Source organism: Ursus americanus, chromosome 34, assembly GCF_024610735.1.
Source record: "Ursus americanus isolate L20-20 chromosome 34, mUrsAme1.1.p, whole genome shotgun sequence".
Taxonomy (NCBI): domain Eukaryota; kingdom Metazoa; phylum Chordata; class Mammalia; order Carnivora; family Ursidae; genus Ursus; species Ursus americanus.
The window spans coordinates 9,748,722-9,766,783 of NC_142160.1; the positions used below are offsets into that span (position 1 = coordinate 9,748,722).

Below are 18,062 nucleotides of genomic sequence, written 5' to 3' on the forward strand. Positions count from 1 at the left end.
GTTCTTCTCATAGCTACTCTGATGAAAACATACAGCAATTCTTTTAAAAACTTCACTGCTAAAAGAAAAATTCAGCACCATCTCTTGTACATTTGTGATGGGGTTTTGGCAAGCTGGATGCCCAGAGAAACTCCTAATACTTACCAGGACTAAGCTGATCGTAGAGAGTGGTAAAGAGATCATGCTATACTCTGCCTTGAAAAGTCCTGAATCTGGGGGCCATGGTTCCCTCTAGCATGGTTAGCAAGTCCACAGGAAGGCTATTCACACTGCTAAATTCAAATCAAGTTAGAAACACTATTTCCTACTATTGGACAGAAAGTTATATCCAGAAGGTGTGAATCTTCATGCATGTGGGAAACTACTCCATAATCCCCAAATGATACAAGGTAACTGGTCCCTCTGCAAGTCTGGTTTGTGAGGGCTCTTGATAAAGCTTAGTTAGGAAGACTTTGCAAAATATCAGGGTCCAGCTGCTGGGGTGTCCGTCTGGAAGCAAACGTGAGTCTGATTTGGTTGTGAGGTAGCAAAGAATTTCCTGGGGACTCTTTTTCCCTGCTCCAAATTGGGGCTAGAAAAGACTGGAGGGAGCAGACATTCAGCAGGAGAACACGTGGTAGGATGGCGACCATTTTCTTCCCACACACATTTCCCTTTTAGAAAAATCCACCCATCCTTACCCTTGGCTACTCTGTGTTTACTACACAATCCCAGCCTCCCTGGCCATAGCTGACGGGATTACAAAATGATTCCTATTCCAGGGACGGAGGGTGGGGGAAGGTATAGGGTAAGTCCATCAGCAAGGAGGGAAAGGGGGCTAGAGCAGGGAGGCTAGAGATAGGAGTCATGATAAGCAAGGGCTGGGCTGCCATTTTCTACTACATGTGAGCTGAAGCAGAGAAAGGTAGTCTGTAGAGAAAAGCCAAAGTATGGTACAAATGCTGGAGACAAGATACCATGAATGCCCAACAGGAATCAACTCCAGGTCCTAACTCCCAGGAGGACTGGCTGGGCTCCTATGTTCTGGTTGGTTCCCCAACCAACTCCTTGTTGATGCTGGTTTGTCTAAGCCAGTTTAAATGAGCTTCTCTTTTTACACAGCCAATAATCTTGTTTTATTATCAATCTTGGCTTATTTATTTTTAAATGTTTGATCTTAAGAAACTTTTAAAAATAGGGAATAACACACATATAGTAAAATTATAAATCTTAAATATTTATCATGAGGAATTCTTACAAATGAACATATTCATGTCATCAGCAACTAGGTCAAAGCCAGAGACCCTCATCGGGACCCCAGAAGTCTCCCATGTCCTTTCCCAGTCAATATACCCCGACCCCAAACCCCTTACCCTATTCTTCTATTCACCATGGATTATTCTTGCCTCTTTTTGAGCTTCACATAAAAGAAATCAACAATATGTACACTTTTGGCTTCTTTTACTCAATATAGTATCTATAATATTACTCAATATAACATCTCAATATTCATGGGGTTTTTTTTTGTAGTACTTTGTTCTTTTTTTATTGCTGTGCAATATTTCATGCATAATCCTGCCACGATTTATTTACCCATTCACGGCCATTTGGACTGTTTCTCTTAGGTTTCTATCATTCTTTTATGAGCCGTCTTGCAAACACTTCCGATACACATACACACTCATTCCTGTTGGGCACACAGATCTAGGAGTATAATTACTGACTCATAGACTATGTATTTGTCTAGCTTCGTAAGTCCAAAGTAATCGAACCAATTTATACTTCCACTGGCAGTTAATGAGAGTTTGAGCTTGTCCTGTCTCCATTAATACTCGGTTATCAGGGTTGGTTTGTTTGTTTTTTTAAATTTGAGCCATTTGAATATGTGTTGGTATTTTATAGTAGTTTTAATGTGCATTTTCCAGATGACCGGTGATACTGAATGCCCTCTGCTCATTTTCAAAGTGAGGTTTTGGTCTCCTTGTTGATTTGTAGCTGTTCCTGACATATTCTGGACAAGCTGCTTATCGGATATATGACAAATACCTTCTACTTCGTGACCTGCCTTTCGACCCTTCATTTATACCGCTAAATTAAAGTTCTTCATTTTAATGAACACAAGAAAAGGCAAAACAGTACATGTTGCTGTGAGAAAAAGACCCAACCTCTGGGTCCACACAGTCACTGATTTAAGAAGAGGTAAGCAGTTAACTGAATGGGACCCAGCCTTTGCCTGGGTCTTGGACTATAAATACAATGTTACTCTCCTCAATCCCCTAAAGCTTCAGATACAATGAACCACCGATTTAACAACCAGTAGTGTGCCCACAATTTATCAAGAATATTTATGCATTACATCCTAGAAACATTATTCTAAATGATGAATGGTTTGCACCACCAGCCCTTGGCAGTCCCATAACGTGTTTCCAGCACAGCTCAGCATTTGTATGGAGGTCATTCCCAGAAGAGATATGCACAGCACCAACCTGGGGTCCCAGGAACGTATCTCATCTCTCCCCATCCCAGTGCCTGCAGAGACAAGTACCCCAACCTCAATAACCAATGGTAATTACCAGGAACCCTACATAACCACTGAGTGAGTTCCCTTGGCTGGGACAGCAGGCGGAGCAAGAGGCTTCCTGAGTGATCCAGATTTCAACGAAGCTCAGGCAAGGCTCGCATGCCCATTACCTCGTTGATCACCTCGGCTCCTCTATACCAGACCTCTTGTTACCCCCGTTACAGGCAGAGGCAGATGCTCCTGCTCAGCCAAAATTGAGGAAGACCTTGCAGAAAGGAGAGAAGGGTGATGGTACTTCTCGGAGCTGGGGTCCCTGAGCCTGCCTCTGCCCTTTTACTTGCTCCCAAGGTTCTTTGATCCACTGTGTGCTACCTGGGATCATAACCCTTTCTCTACTCCTCTGGCCCCGAGCAAACAGGACAGGTCTTTTGAGATGTTCTCCCAGGGAGTTTTATAGTCAGGAAACACTGTATCTTAGACCTTCCTTCCTTTATATTCCCTCCCTACTCCCTCTGCCCTGCCTCCCCTCCCCACCCCCACCCAAGACACACTTAAACACTATGGCAAAATGATATTGTTTCTTTTCAGACACAAGGAGGCAAAGCAAACAGACGCCTGACTGGAAGCGTAAGAGTTGAGACCCTAGAGCCCAGGCTCCTGACCACTGCTCTGTCCAATCAGATCCATTCAATCCGACCAGTTCAAAAATAAAGTTAAGAAACAGGGAAGAAGGGTGGGGGTGGGGGGTGGAGAAAAAGCTGCCCTGGGCCATTGAGGGTCAAGGAGAGAAAAAGAGATATTGAGGAGGAAGTACAGTTTCCATGGACTCAGCACCCCGGCCAGCCTGGGGTTGGTTCTGCGGGGAACGGCTCAAAGTCAGGACTCACATCTGATCAACAGGGAAGCATGGCTCTTTGGTCAAAGTGGATGTGAGGCCAGAGGCTCCGAACACGTTTTCTTTGAAAGTTCCCAAGGAAACTGAACCATATAAATATCAAGCCCTGAAGCAGTATTTCCCCACTTGTTGGCGAAGCTGATGGACAGGAAAGAATGACATTTTTCCCCCATTGTAGTAAAGCTACTTTCTTCAGTGGTTCTGGGCTGGCTCGAGGTCCCCCAGGTCTTCTTACTCATTCTGGACTTGGAGAGCTGCGCCGCTGGCACGCCCAGCCCAGCAGCACCCAGCCCAGACACAGGAGCTCGCTGTTTCTGCGTGAGAGATACTGTTCTCCGGAAGGTGTGAAACAGCTTTATGAGCACATGGCTTTTCATTAAAGGAAAACAAAGGCCTTCCAATTAGGCTCTCCCAGTTTCCCGTGATTATCCAAACAGTAGCCCTTTGTTCCTGGGCTGGGGGGGGGGGGCTGGCTAAAATAACCTAAAAACAAACAAAAGGGACAGCTCTCTTTCTCTATTAACCTCAAAATTGATTAGAACTCTCCTGGGGGCACCTGGGTGGCTCAGTGGGTTGCGTGTCTGACCCTTGCTTCTGGCTCAGGGCCTGATCTCAGGGTCCACGACGGGCTCCATGCTAAGCGTGGAGTGTGCTTGGGGTTCTCTCCCTCCCTCCCTCTCTGCTCCTCCCCCTTCTCGCTCGCTCTCTCTCCCTAAAAAATAAATAAATAAATGAAACTTTAAAAATAATAATAAATAAAAATAAAACTCTGTTGAAAAGGGGAAAATAACCTATGGAAAGCTGTGTGCTGCCACCTAAACATTTGAGTCGTTCCCCAGAAGAGAGGGGATAGGAAGTCCTCCATCTTCGAGCATCTCACCTCTTCCTTTTGCTACTGCCTTTTCCCCTACTTCGGTTCTGTCCTACTCTGTGCTTCTCATCTCTATTTTGTGTTGAACTGGCTGCTTGTTTTTCATATTGAAGAGATCACATGGCCCCGAGAGCCAAAAATAAATGGAAATTGAATACAAAAATAAATAAAACTCTCCTGACAAAACAGAGTCCATTGAACTTGGGGAGGGTAACTTGTGGTATCCTCGTGGCCCCAAGTTCGTTCCCCCTCTCTCTCTCTCTCTCTCTCTCTCTCTCACACACACACACACACACACACACACACACACACACACACGGGAAAGGTGTGTGGAGAGGAGCGGTAGGGAACCAAACAGGAATCAGATGCATGCCGGGCAGGCGGGTGGGGGGTGTGTGTGCGCCAAATCTTGTTAGGACAAATCTCTTTACAACCAAAATTCTTCAACTGCAGCTGATGGAAGCATGGGACTCCTTATCACCTAAAGGATAAATAAGTTACCACACAGCGAGGCCCTAACCACTGCGACAGGTGATGAATCGGTACCTTCAAGCAGATCTGGCAGCTTCGGTATGTGATGAATATAATTACGCAAAGTCATCAACAAAATATTTTTGAATGCCTACAAAGCATAACCTAGTCATTCCCCTGCTACTTCGCCACTCCGTAAACAGCCCCCGCTGCTCCTCAAGCCAGTGCCTCCCACGGCAGCTCTCAGCACGAGAAACGACTCTCAGGTCTCACTCTAGAGCCACAAGACTCCCTTCCTCCCACCAACAAAAACATTATCAGAGCACGACCTCGCATGACTTCGTGAGAGGATTAGTCTTGAATTCCCTCCACTTAACAAAAAAAAAATTTTTTTTTTAACAATATACAAAAATTTCCATAGCTGTAAACTATTTGAATTGTTTCTCCTAATTGCTACCGAAACCCTGCCTGGGCTAAGAAACTGAGTTCTAGGAAGGAAGCTTCCGTCATTTCTCTTCTAACCTCCTCTCCTTGATAGAGATCCTACAAACTCTCCCCCAACTTCTGACCCGTGTCTCTGAAAGGGGATCAAAGAGTGGGGTCCCTGGAGGCAGAGAAATCTTACTCTGCTCTCAAGGTCAGAAGCCCTGGTTTTCTAAAGACCCTTGAGGCTATGCCACCCAGGATTTAATCTTGCCACCAACAGGCCAAACAGTACCCACAAATACCTTAAAGGTACTGAGGACAAACAGGGCCTCTCCCTTGATCAGCAACACCCCTGGTGCTATGTAAAGGGGGAGAGAACATTTGCACGAAGTACAAAGCTGGGCTGCATTCCTGAAGAGGCATACAAGAGGCAAAAAGAGACAACTGAGAAGATAAAACAGGGCCCTTAAAGTAGAAGCTGAAGGATGAAATTTCAAGGGGAAATAAATCAGAAACAAACTCAAGCACATCAAATCACATATTAAGTTTCATCAAAACGACTCATTTCACTTTCTAAAAAATGGCAAAAACTTAGCACTGCCACTCAATCTACACGATATTCAACGTATCCCTGTGAGTATAATCCCCTTCTTTTCTTCCTTTAAAAAAACTATGCACCAAGAGCTCAAATTTTCTTCTGCACTTTCTTGTGGAAATGTAATTCCTGGGCAACTATAGAGCATGACTTAGACACATTCTCCTATAAAAATGTCACAGTAAATGCCAAAAATCAGTAGATCGACTTAACAAATCAGCAAAGTTCAAACAGTAAGATGGCACGAGCAGAATTTCAGCTTTCAAATATACTGAAAGCCTTAATGCTCAGAACCAGTAGAGTTTATTCATAAAGTTTTGTTAACTTTTACTAATAGTCAATCTCTTGACATGCGTCTCCTACCAAATTAAAAGAGAAAAATCCCATGAGAACTGAATTTTATAGCCTGGAGAAACAGAAAAGCTAGGCCGGTTAAAAAGCTGGCATAAAATCTCTAGATGAATTCTTCAGACTAGTGGAAGGTGTTGTATCTCGCTATGCTGTAAGATATGTTATAGCATCTGTTATATGAGCCCTTTTCTGGGATGCACATCTTCATCGGTCTGGGGAATTCGAGAATACGTATTGATCCAACTGGCTAAAATAAGACAAAGGGGAGGAACAAGCATTAGAGGGAGTCGAACTCACACAGCACTGCGGGGAATACACGTGGATACAACCGCTCCGGCAATCTCTACCACGGCAGAATCGTGCACGGTCCGGCCACCAACTCTGCTCCCAGACATGCATCCAACACAACTGTCTACACAGGTTCGCCGGAACACATGCACAGACTTGTCCGTGCCAGCGCTGTCCGTGCTGGTCCCAAAAGGGAAACAGCCCAATGCAGGTCTCCAGGAGGAGGGGTCAACGGTGGTGTATTCACACCATGGAACCCAAGAAAACAATGAAAGGAACAATCCAGAGCCACATAAAACAACATGGAGCAATCTTGCGAATATAACACGGAGTGAAAAGCAGCCAGGCACAAAAGGGTACACACACTGCGATTCCATGTATTAACATTCAAACACTGACAAAAGTGACCTCGGACATGAGATGGATACCCCAGGGGTATGATACAAAGATGATCAGCTGGGGTCCACGGCTCTGTGTGGGGGAAGGGAGATGAGCAAGCGTTTGGCAGAAAAGGGACTTATAGCATCACGTAAGAGGGACAATCAGGCTCCCCGCTGAGCACAGACCCAGACTCAGGACCCGATCTCACGACCCTGAGATCACGACCTGAGCAGAAATCAAGAGTTGGAGGCATAACGGACTGAGCCACCCAGGCGCCCTTAAAAAGGGCTACTCTTAAGCAATTACTTTGCTAGGAAAGAGCAGTTCTGTTGAGAAGAAGGAGAGAAGAGAAGGAGAGGGGGCAAGTGGGGGAGATAGAGAGGGAGAGAGACAGACAAAGAGGGAGGATGAATTCAGATTGATTTCTACCTTTGCTCTAATTATTTTTTCATATTTTCCCCAAGGTCAACAGGTGAACAAGTCAGAATTACCAACAGAAATCTGAACAAATTCAGCCAAAAATATAATGCAGATATCAACACATTTACACTCTTACCTCTAATCAAGCCAAAAATTATATAAAAAGCAGTTTTATCTGCAATACACAACAACACAAACCAAAAATAATAGAGGTTCTTGTGTGCTTCTCAGGAGATCAGATAATTATAAAAGGGGATTAGTATGTCTTCTGAGTGTTAAACTAAGCCCCACTGCTCAATTCCATTAACTAATTAAAAAAAAGAAAAAAAAAAAAGCCTTCCAACAGAGCTACAGGGTTCCGGACACTGTCTGAATATATAACTGTTTCCAATTAACTGATTGCTTCTGTAATGAAAAAAGCATGAGGATACTTAGTTCTGATAGGTTCTTCTGGTGTATGTATCCATACACAAATACACAACTCAACAGTGTATCTGTTCTAAGATTCTTCATCAGTGAGAAAGCATTCACACTTGAAACATAAAGCTCAAGGAAGAAAAAGGCTAACAGGTATCAGAATTTAAAAGCCAAAGAGAAAATAAAAACTGCTGGATTAGGTCACTTGCTGTGAGCATCAGGGGACACGCTAGCAAGCAATTCACACGTCTAGTGACTGAAGTGTTTTAATGAGAGCCTCTCTGTTTGGTCTCCTCTTAGTTCTGTTCTTTTCCACTGCTCAAACACACACACACACACACACACACACACACTCAACAAATCTCATTTCTCCATGGCCTTGTCAAGTATGGAATGCTTTATTTAAAAGTATAAAGGTTACTGAAAAGAGAGAACTAAAAATAACAAGATAAAAATAATGGGATATCTAATAAAATTGGGAGGCAGAGGGGAGAGGAAGAGAGGAGAGGTGGGGGTAATATTAATTCCCTTTCTTCCTTAGCAGGGAATGAATGGATGCTGCCAAATTTGTTGAAATCAAGGGTACAATATGGCAGTTTCTTAATAAGAAGAAGGCTGCAAATCTGCTGACACTCTCCCCACTGAGTGGGAGGTCCATGTCCCCTCTCCTTGAATCTGAGCAGGCTTTGTGACGAACCCAATCAATAGAGTTTGGTCATATAATCTGAGGCTAGGTCATAAAAGGCCAGGAAGCTTCCAACTGGCTCTCCTGGGGCACTCTAGCTCAAATTAATTGTATTTGTCCATCTGGAGAGTATTTGGGGATGAGACTGACATTTTAATTGGTGAACTCTGGGTAAAGCAGATTGTTCTCCATAATGTGGGTGGGCCCCATCCAATCAGTTGATGGTCTGGATAGGACAAAAAGATCAGCTTCCCCATACAAGAGACAGTTCTCCAGCAGACTGGCTTTGGTCTTCATCTGCACCACTGGCTCTCCTGGGTCTCCAGTCTGCTGGCCCACACTGCAGACTTTGGACTCACCAGCCTCCATAATCACATGAGCCAGCTTCTTAAAATACATCTCCTTCTATAAAAATACATACACCCTGTTTGTTCTGTTTCTCTAGAGAATACTGACTAATACACGAGGGAAACTGATGGCCATGTGAGTAGTCCGACTACCCGGGGCTGAAGGAGCCCTGTGTATTAGATACTCCAGTCAGCAGTCAACACTGAGCTCAGCCTCCCAGCCATCCCTGCCAAGGCATGGGGCATGGCAGCAAAGCCTTCTCGGACCCTCCAGACTAGCCCGGTCACCAGGTGCATACGACACAGAGACCTCACCACCACAGGGAGAAGCAGCCAGCCCCTGCCTGAATCCCCGACCCACGGAATCCATAATACCATGAAACAAGTGTTTAAGGCACTAAAGTCTGAGTTCATTTGCTTAACAACAACCATCAAAAGAAGTAAAAACAGAAAGGGTTAACAGTAATACCCGGTAAAAGACTGTAGCTGAGCAGGGGTCAGAAAGGAGGGATGGGTTTTAGTTTACATTTTAAATGCTCCTTTGTTGTTTGCATTATTCTACGTACAAATACTATTTCAGAAATTTAAACAATTAAAAATTAAAGCAACAACAGTGAATGTGTTTAGCATTTACGGTGTACCAGGTAGTCTTTAAAGTGCTCTCTATGGTTTTGGTCTTTGTTTTAAAAGATTTATTTATTTATTGGGGGGGAGGAGCAGAGGGAGGGGAAGAGAATCCCAAGCAGACTCCGCGCTGAGCACAGAGCCTGATGCAGGGCTCAATCCCAGCACCCCGAGATCATGACCTCAGCCGAAATCAAGAGTTGGACATTCCGAAATCCAAAGCTGGAGCCACTCCAGTGCCCCTCTATCATTTTAACTCACTCACTCCCCAGGTAACTCCATGAAGGGAGTGCTTCTCTTATCCCTTTTTATAAATGGGAAACTGAATCACAGAGAGGTTCAGTAACTGTGCCAAAGGTCACACAGCAAGCAGCACAACCTATATTCAAATCAGCCAGTCTGGGTCCGGGTCCGGAGCTACAACATTTCCACAAAGATAACCAGGCTGGCTCAGGCAGCTAGAAGCCACTGGACAGACAGCATAAGCTCAAGCTGCCATTCACCTGGGCCTACAAGTATGTGACCAAATCAGAGTGCCCTCCTTGCTGCTTTAAAAGCTGTGCCCTAAAATGCAATGCTCTTTGCTGTAATCCCCACCTGTATACATTTTTCAAGGCCCAATCTCCTTAAATATCACACACACCTCTCAGCATTAATTTTTCCACCACCTTGCATTTCCAGAATGAGCCATTAATAGCAGATATTTTCATCCTTCTGCCTCCCACTACAATTCTGTATCTTTCTATCTCCCCACTTGCTGTGAACTCTGCGAGGGTCTAAGTCTCTGAATGTCCCTACCAAGCCTTGCATAAAACAGGAATGTCATTAGTATTTACTAAAGGTAAATCGATAATTGGCTTATTCTGCATGCAAGTTGGTGGAGCAGTCATTACCTTAGAGAAGTTTTTGCTGCATTTTAGTTGAGAGGGAAGAGTGAGTTCAGAACCATAACTAAGTAAAGACGCAGTGCACTGTGAGGTAATCTTCGGCAAGTGTTCAGAATGAAACCCCAGGATGCTGACTTGAAAGTAAAAAAGTTCTCTCCCAGAAAGTGCTAATTACTTTTTCTGCCTTTATATTAGTTCACCAATTTTCACTATATTCCAGAGAAAGAATAAAAAAAGAAGACCAGCATCATTTCCGCTGTCCAGAATAGCCCGTGCACCATTCATCTTTCTTCTTGAGATAACTCAGTGCTATCTTCTTCGGAGATCATCTGTTCCCTCGCCAATTTCTAAGGATCCCTAAAGGCTCAGCTTAAGTCTTACTTTTCAGGGAAGCCGATCCTAACCATTCAGGCAAGAAAGACCTTTTTTGACTCGGAACTCACAGAAGCATTCAATATCTGGTAAATGAACTAAACACTCATTTGTCATATGTAAGGATTCTGCCTAGCTGGCATTCTTCATTTTTTTTTTTAAGATTTTATTTATTCATTTGAGGGAGAGAGGGAGAGAGAGAGCACAGAGGGAGAGGGAGAAGCAGTCTCCCTGCTGAGCAAGGAGCCCCAACATGGGGCTCGATCCCAGGAGCCCAGGACCATGACCCGAGCCAGAGATGGATACTCAACTGACTGAGTCGCCTGGCACCCCATTCTTAATTTTTATACATAATTTCTGGAAAACCAGCTACTTAATGGTATGATTCCTCTTGTACTCCCTAAAACGCCTAGCTTAGTATCTTGGCAAAAAGCATCATATAAAGAAAAATTGAATATGACTGGCAAATGAAATTACAATAGTCCTATTTACACTATTTAAAAAGCAGGTATCAGGGTCAACTTCACCGTTACTTTGAGAGTCCCATTTTAAACCAACTGGGCACCTTTTTATAGGTAACATATTAGCAACTTAAAGGTTACTTTAATCAGTTCTGTACTAGATTCAGGGACAGCTGGGTTCTGCAGGTGGTAGTTTAACAACACAGATCCAGAGCCATAAAAAAACAAAGACTGTACTTTACGAAATGATCCCCAAAAGGGGGAAAAAATTAATGCACAAAGATGGTTTCTTTAGCAATACATATACAACTCCAAAAAATTAACACTCATTTCTAATGCTGGGGGGATTATTAAATGGAAGCCTGTCCATGGGATTGTAGATGTGTGCAGAATTTAGAAAGTCATGGAGATTGAAACAATATTAAGACATACTGTCAAGACAAACAAAATACCAAATTGACCATTATGACTTCATAAAAACAGGAGCAGACGTGGAAAAGCACTAGAAGTGAACACAACTGAAATAATCCACCTGCTGGAATGGGGCAAATACGGGTCACCTTTTGTCCATTTGTGAAACTCTGTAGATTTACTGCTTTTGCAGTTTAAAACAGGACAGAACTCTCACATGCTGCTAGTAGAAGTAGTAACTATACAAGCGCTTTGGAATCCGTTTGACAGGATCTTCTAAACTGAACAGTCTAGAACTCAGCAATTCTACTCCTAAGTATATGCCCTAAGCAAACTGTACAGGTGTATCAAGAGGTGCGCTCGAGGTTCACGGTCGCGCTACTGGCCAGGGACAAAATGTGGAAATCACTCAAACGCTCATCAACCCTAGAATGCATAGATAATTTGGGGCACAGTCACACAGGGGAATATTGGACAGCAAAGATAATGACTGAATTAGAGACACACACAACATGCTAAATCTCATCGGTGTGATTCTGAGAGAAAGAAGCCAGACTGAAAAACAAACAAACAAACAAACAAAAAACATGTACTAGAGGATACCATGCCCATAGAGAATGAAAACAGGCAAAACGGACTGGGACAGTGGTTACCCTGGGAAGAAAAAGTAATGGGAAAAGAGTCTGGCAACATTCTGTGTCTTGATTTCCGTGCGAGTTACAAGTTTACCTTCACTGCTCCTTGAATTTCCTCCAGCTACACCCCTACCTCTTCTTCTTCTTCTTCTTCCTCCCCCTCCCCCTCCTCCCCCTTCCCCTCCTTCTCCCCCTCCCCCTCCCCCTCGGACTGGGGGGGTTAATACAAGAGCACATCAGCTCACAGCACTATTTGTGAGCAAATGCTGACAGTCACAAAATGAATCTAGGTCTTGACTGTATCGATTCTAGTGGCCATTTGCCTGTGGTTTCTTTCTTCCGGGCCAGTTTGGATGATTTAAAACAAAACTATTTTTAAAAGATTGCTTCTTTTCCGCTCTATCATCTTTCCCCCCTGAAATACACATACACAAAACAGAACTCACTTTTGCTGAGGTGGAACCTTAACTAGAGGGGTTTGTGAACTTGACAAAGTACCCCAAAGCACCCCTGTGTCCCCCAGGGGATAAAATGCATCCCTCTTGCGAGTGTCTTTGAAGGAGGCCATCATTCCCCACCAGTGATTCTCCTGCATCCTTAGACACTAATCTCACCACAGGACAGCCCTGCTTAAATGTTCTTCCCTCTTCCCCCAAATCCATTAACTGCAAAAGGTCCAAAGTTAATAATCTCTGTTTCTACGTCAATCTCTACCTTGGGAAAGCCTCACCTTAAAATGAAGGAGGGAGGCTGGGGGAGGGTGAGATGAGGAATGACAGCTAATGGGGACGAGGTTTCTTTTGAGGGCAATGAAAATGTTCTGGAATTAGTAGTGATAACGGTATAACTTTGTGAACATACTAAAAACCATGGAAATGAGTACTAAAAGAATAAATTTATGGCATGTTTACTATATCTCCATTTTTTAAATAAATACAACGCGGGAGCGCCCCACTTTTTAGAGCAAGTTGAATGAAAAGAACAATTAGCAGACGAACATCTAAGCACCACCTAAAAATCAAGTTGGCTAAACCCACGAATTTAAAAAGAGGAAGCAGGTTCTGATTTCCATCCAACTCAGAGATGCAGGGAATTGAGGGGAGACAAGAAACTGCACAATTACACATGCGGATGATTACCCTTCCTTGTTAGTCTCAGGGCTGTCTTGCTGATGTATTTCCTTAATTAACACGAGACGACCTCGCAGAGATGAGGTGCAAACAGCGGAGCACTGGGGGACGCCACAGATTGTTTTTAACGCTAACTGGGCCAAAGCCCTCACCCATCACCCCGGTGCAGAGCCGCTCCCGCCGACCCGCAGGACCCACAGAGAGGGGCTGCCTCCGAAAGTTTCCCGGGGACCCAGGTGGAGGGGCGAGGGGTAGGGAGTGAGCAAGGGGCGGTGGCTGCCCTGAGCACAGAATTCCGTAAGTTTCTGCCGAAGTGGCCCAGTAGAGGGGACGTCGGGGACCAAGTCCGCTCAAGGGCACTCGCACCCTCCGCCGACCTGACGCCGCGGATCACCCAGAAGCCCACGCCGCGCTGGCCGGGGTCGCGTCCCGGAGGCCCCGGCTCCCCCGCCCTTCCCCCACCTCCCGACCCCTCCGACCCCGGCCCGAGCCATCTCCGAGTCGGCTGAGAGCGACCGAGGCCACCTGCCGCTCTGGGACACAGAGATAAAGAGGTCGACCGCCACTCCCCCTGTGGAGCGCAGCCGAGAACTTCACCCGGTGACGCCGCGGGGAGGGTCCGGCACCCCGCCCCGGGCTAGTACCGGGCCCGAGGGTACCCTAGCGCGGCGCGCCCGCACCCTCCCGTCCCCGGCCCGGACTTTCCCGCTGCCCCGACCCGCCGAGCCGCGCGGCCGCAGCGCGCGCCAAAGCCCGGCGGCCGCGGGGCCGCCACCTCTCTCGGACCCCGTCCGTAGGCCCACCCCGAGGCCGCCGGGGGAGGCAGGACGAGCGCGAGCCAGCGGGGCTGCCCTCAGCCCCCGCCACGGCCGCCCTGCGCCTCCCACGCACGCCAAGTTGGCCGGCCCGCGCCAGGGGTCGGGGTCCGGACGCCCCGCGCCCACCCCGCCTGACACAGGGCGCGCCACCGCCCCAGCTCACTCACCTCCAGGCGCCCTCCTCAACCTGCGGCGTCCGGCCGGCCGCGGCTCCCGGACCTCGGAGGAGGGGGCGGGGCGGGGAGGGCGGAGCCGATCCGGCGTGCAAGCGCCAGAATTAAACCCCGAAACGGACTGCGGCTCTCCGGGCCCTGCAGCCACTGCAAGGGCGAACAAGTCGGCGGAGGCTGGTAAGCCTCAGTCACCGGGCGGGAAACGACCGTGGCGGCGTCCCGAAGCGGGCCGGGAGCGGTCCCCCAGCGACTCCGGAGACGTCCAGGAACCCCGGCTCTGCGCGGCGCTTCTTTGTACCCTGGGACCCGGCCGGCGGGCTGGCCCCAGTGCGCCTGCGCGCCGTTCCAACTCCACCAGGCCCACGAGGCACCTTCGCGCACCTCCGCCTCACCCCCGCCCGCTGGCCCGTGCCCCGCCAGCGGCGGGCAGAGGAGTGCCCTCCGCCCGGCACGCTCCTGCCGCCCACGAGTGCCTACTTTCCTCCCCCGGGGAGCGAAAAATTCCACCCCCCGAGGAAACCTGAGTCAGTTCCCACCTCTCGGCCCCGACCGGGAGGGATCACGGTTAATACCCACCCCCAGCGCCTTTTTACTGCCCCCTCGCAGCACTCCGCGGAGAAACTGCGGCTGTGGGTTTGTTTTCTGACCCCAGGTGAGCGCACAGGGCTCGCGTTCCCCGCAGGTGCCTGAGCGGGACCGGCACTGGGGCGGCCAGGGAGCTCCCGCCGCCTTTCCCAGGACCGACTCGGGAGCAGGACAGAGTCCTCGGTGGAAAGGAGAGTACAGAAGCGTGCATGTGCTCGGGAGACTCCAGAGAAGGCGCGGTGCCCGCCTCGGGAGCTGCAAGCCAACGAGGAAGTCAGACACTCCTTTCAGAGCAGTCGCAGTTGGGTGCGAGTAGATGAGTGGAGATTGAGAGACTGCGGCTTGAGTCTTCTTTCCAAAGATCATGGTTTGAATAAACCGGACAGGAGGGCCAACTTTATAAAACCAAGTATTACCAAGACAAAACAAAAACCCATTCATGCCAGTCTCCAGTCACTGCTTTTCTTGACGGGGCTGGGACCCTCCCCCTGAGCTCTCCAGCAGAGCACACACCCAGCGGCGCCCTACTCTTGTCACAGTATTTTTGCAAGTGGGTTAAAGTGAAGAGTCATCAAACCGCAAAAAGCGAAATGCTGGCCTTTGGGGGGGAAGAGGCTGTGCGATCAGTGCTTCTCTATGTGTGCAGGTAAAGCACACCTGCTAATTCATGAAATGGATGGCCCTGCTTGTTAAAAGGACAGGCAGCCGGCAGCTCAAAGATTGGGGGTGGGGGGGCAGTGAGCAAACTCTTTCCTGCTTCTGGGCCTCAGTTTCTTCATCGGTAGAAGAAGGGTGTATGGGTTCAGTAGAGCTTCTCTACCCTCTCTCTGCCTCATGTCCACAAGTCTATAGAAAAAATCTTTACCCCCCCCCGGGGGGGGGAGGGGGGTTAAGGAGTAAGAGGGAGAATCAGAGGCAGGGGACTCCTGCACACAGTGCTCTCCATCCTTTGGTTTTCCTTCATTATATGTAGTCATGAACATTTATTCCCCATGCCCTCAAACATAGTCAGACCTAATCAGTCAAAAGTAAGGCAGATTCTGAATTTTTTTGGTGGATTTCCGTTTGAAACTTTACTTCATTTTTAGTCATTTCTCTGTTGAGATACACTTTGCATGCCATAAGATTTACACTTCAAGTTTACCATTTGGTGATTCTGAATATATTCGCAGTTCTGCAGCCACGGCCACTATATCATTCCAGAACACTTCGATGATTCCAGTAGGAAACCCCACACCCATCAGCAGTGGCTCCTCAGTTCCCCCCCCCCCAACACTGAGCCCCCAGCAAACACTAATCTGCTTTCTGTCTCTATGAATTTGCCTATACTGAACATTTCCTATAAGCAGAAACATACAATGTGAAGCCTTCCTGTCTGGCTTCTTAAACTTAATATTTGCCTGAATTAGTACTCCTTTTTATAGCCTGAATAATATTCCCTTGTATGGACACAACCACATCTTGTTTATCCATTCATCCTCTGATGGGCATTTTGGATTGTTTCTACTTTCTGGCTTTACACTGCTGTATGCTGCTATGAACAATCGCGTACCCGTTTCTGTGCAAATATGTTTTCCTTTCTCTCGGGTATAGATCTAGGAGTGGAATTTCTTGGCTATATGGTAACTCTATGATTAACTTTTCAAGGAACTGACAAACTTCCAAAGTGGCTGTACTATTTTACCTTCCCATTATGAGGGCTCTAATTTCTCCAGACCCTCCCCCACAGTCATTGCCATCTTTTTTATTATATATATTCTAGTGGGTGTGAATTGGTGAATCGTGGTTTTAATTCACATTTCCCTAATGACTAACGATGTTGAGCATCTTTTCATGTCCTTATTGGCCATCCGTATATCTGCTGTGGAGAAATGTCAGTTCAAATCCTTTGCCCATTTTTACATTGGGTTATGTGGCTTTCTAGTGTTGAGTTGTAAGTGCTTTTTACTTATATCTGATAAGTAATACTCTTCCTTTATCTGATGTATGATTGGTAAATATTTTCTCCCATCCTGTGGGTTGTCTTTTCACTTTCTTGATAGTGTCTTTTGAAGCACAAACATTTTAAATCTGATATAATCATATGTCTTTACAATATAACACATGCTAACACTTATGTTAGAAGCTAATACTTAACGGTTTTTCAGACTACAAAAGTAATGCATGCCCAGTATCAGAAAAAAACTTTGGGAAAATATGCAAAGGATAAATTAGAAATAACAATCATTTATGGCTCCATCACCTAGACACAGTCACTGCTCAGATTATGGCATATTTCCATCAGGTCCTTCTAAAACACACATTATTTATTTGCTATCACCCCAATGACATCATGTGGCTCTGCACTTTACGCTTGGGGTCATAGTGAGGACTGTCTTACTGGCAGCAACCCCATATTTAGAACCATCTCCTTACTCTCCTTTCCCATCCAAGCCAATGTCTCTTGCACCCATTCCCTCAGGATTCAGTTAAGCTATCTCGTAAATTAATAATAAACACAGCCATAAGTTATACGGGCTTTGCAGCTAAAGGGCCTCTGCCCTGGTTCTGAGATATACCGTTTGCATAGTGGACCTCAGGTCACACTATTAGTCCTCTGCCATATACTAGGAAGTGTGTGCAAGGAGCAGCAGCCAACTCTTTTACCTCCCAGAGCTCCCTGTCTGTAAAATGGAGATAATATCAACCTCGCATTGCAGTAAGGATCAAGTCTCACAGAATGAATTGCTCCGGAACGGGCCCTGCGTATGCTGCAGGTGGGAATATGGCACCTGAATGTCCCGTGCACTGAAGCCCAATAAAGTACATGGCGGCAAGGAGATAAATCAGGACAGAGCAAGGAAGACTCCCAGGTGAGAGGTCACCAAAGTCACACTAGTCGTTTGGGACAGGTAGAATTGGGGCAGGCCCTGGAAGCCATTTCCTTTCTCATACTCTTCTTTCTTTCTTTTTTTTGTTTTTACAATGGGTATATACCATAGTTACTGTTGAGATTTTTTTTTTTTTTTTTACATTTTTGTCATTCTCAAATATTTTAGAGATGTGAGGGAAAGTGTTTTGTCTGTTTTCATGTCAGAGTATGAAAGAGAAGTCATGGTGGCAAGAAAGTTCGTGTTTGTGTCTGTGTGTGTAAGACAGAGCGTGTGTGTGCAAACCTGAGCACAAGTGAGTCTCCCTGAAAGAAAAGGTAAACTGAGGGGGTGGGGGGAGCTGTGTATTGTGCAGTTGAGGCAGCTGGATTCACCACTATAGATCCTTTTCCAAGGCCAATCTTGAAGGTTCTAGATTTTATTAAGGGAAGCTATGTGTTCCTCATCCT

General features: G+C 46.4%; 1 protein-coding gene across 8 annotated transcripts in view; it reads right to left on the reverse strand.

Annotated features, from left to right (window-relative positions):
* Window positions 1-18,062, reverse strand: part of DOCK8 (dedicator of cytokinesis 8) — a 318,437-nt gene that overhangs the window by 53,786 nt on the left and 246,589 nt on the right. The window lies entirely within an intron of this gene.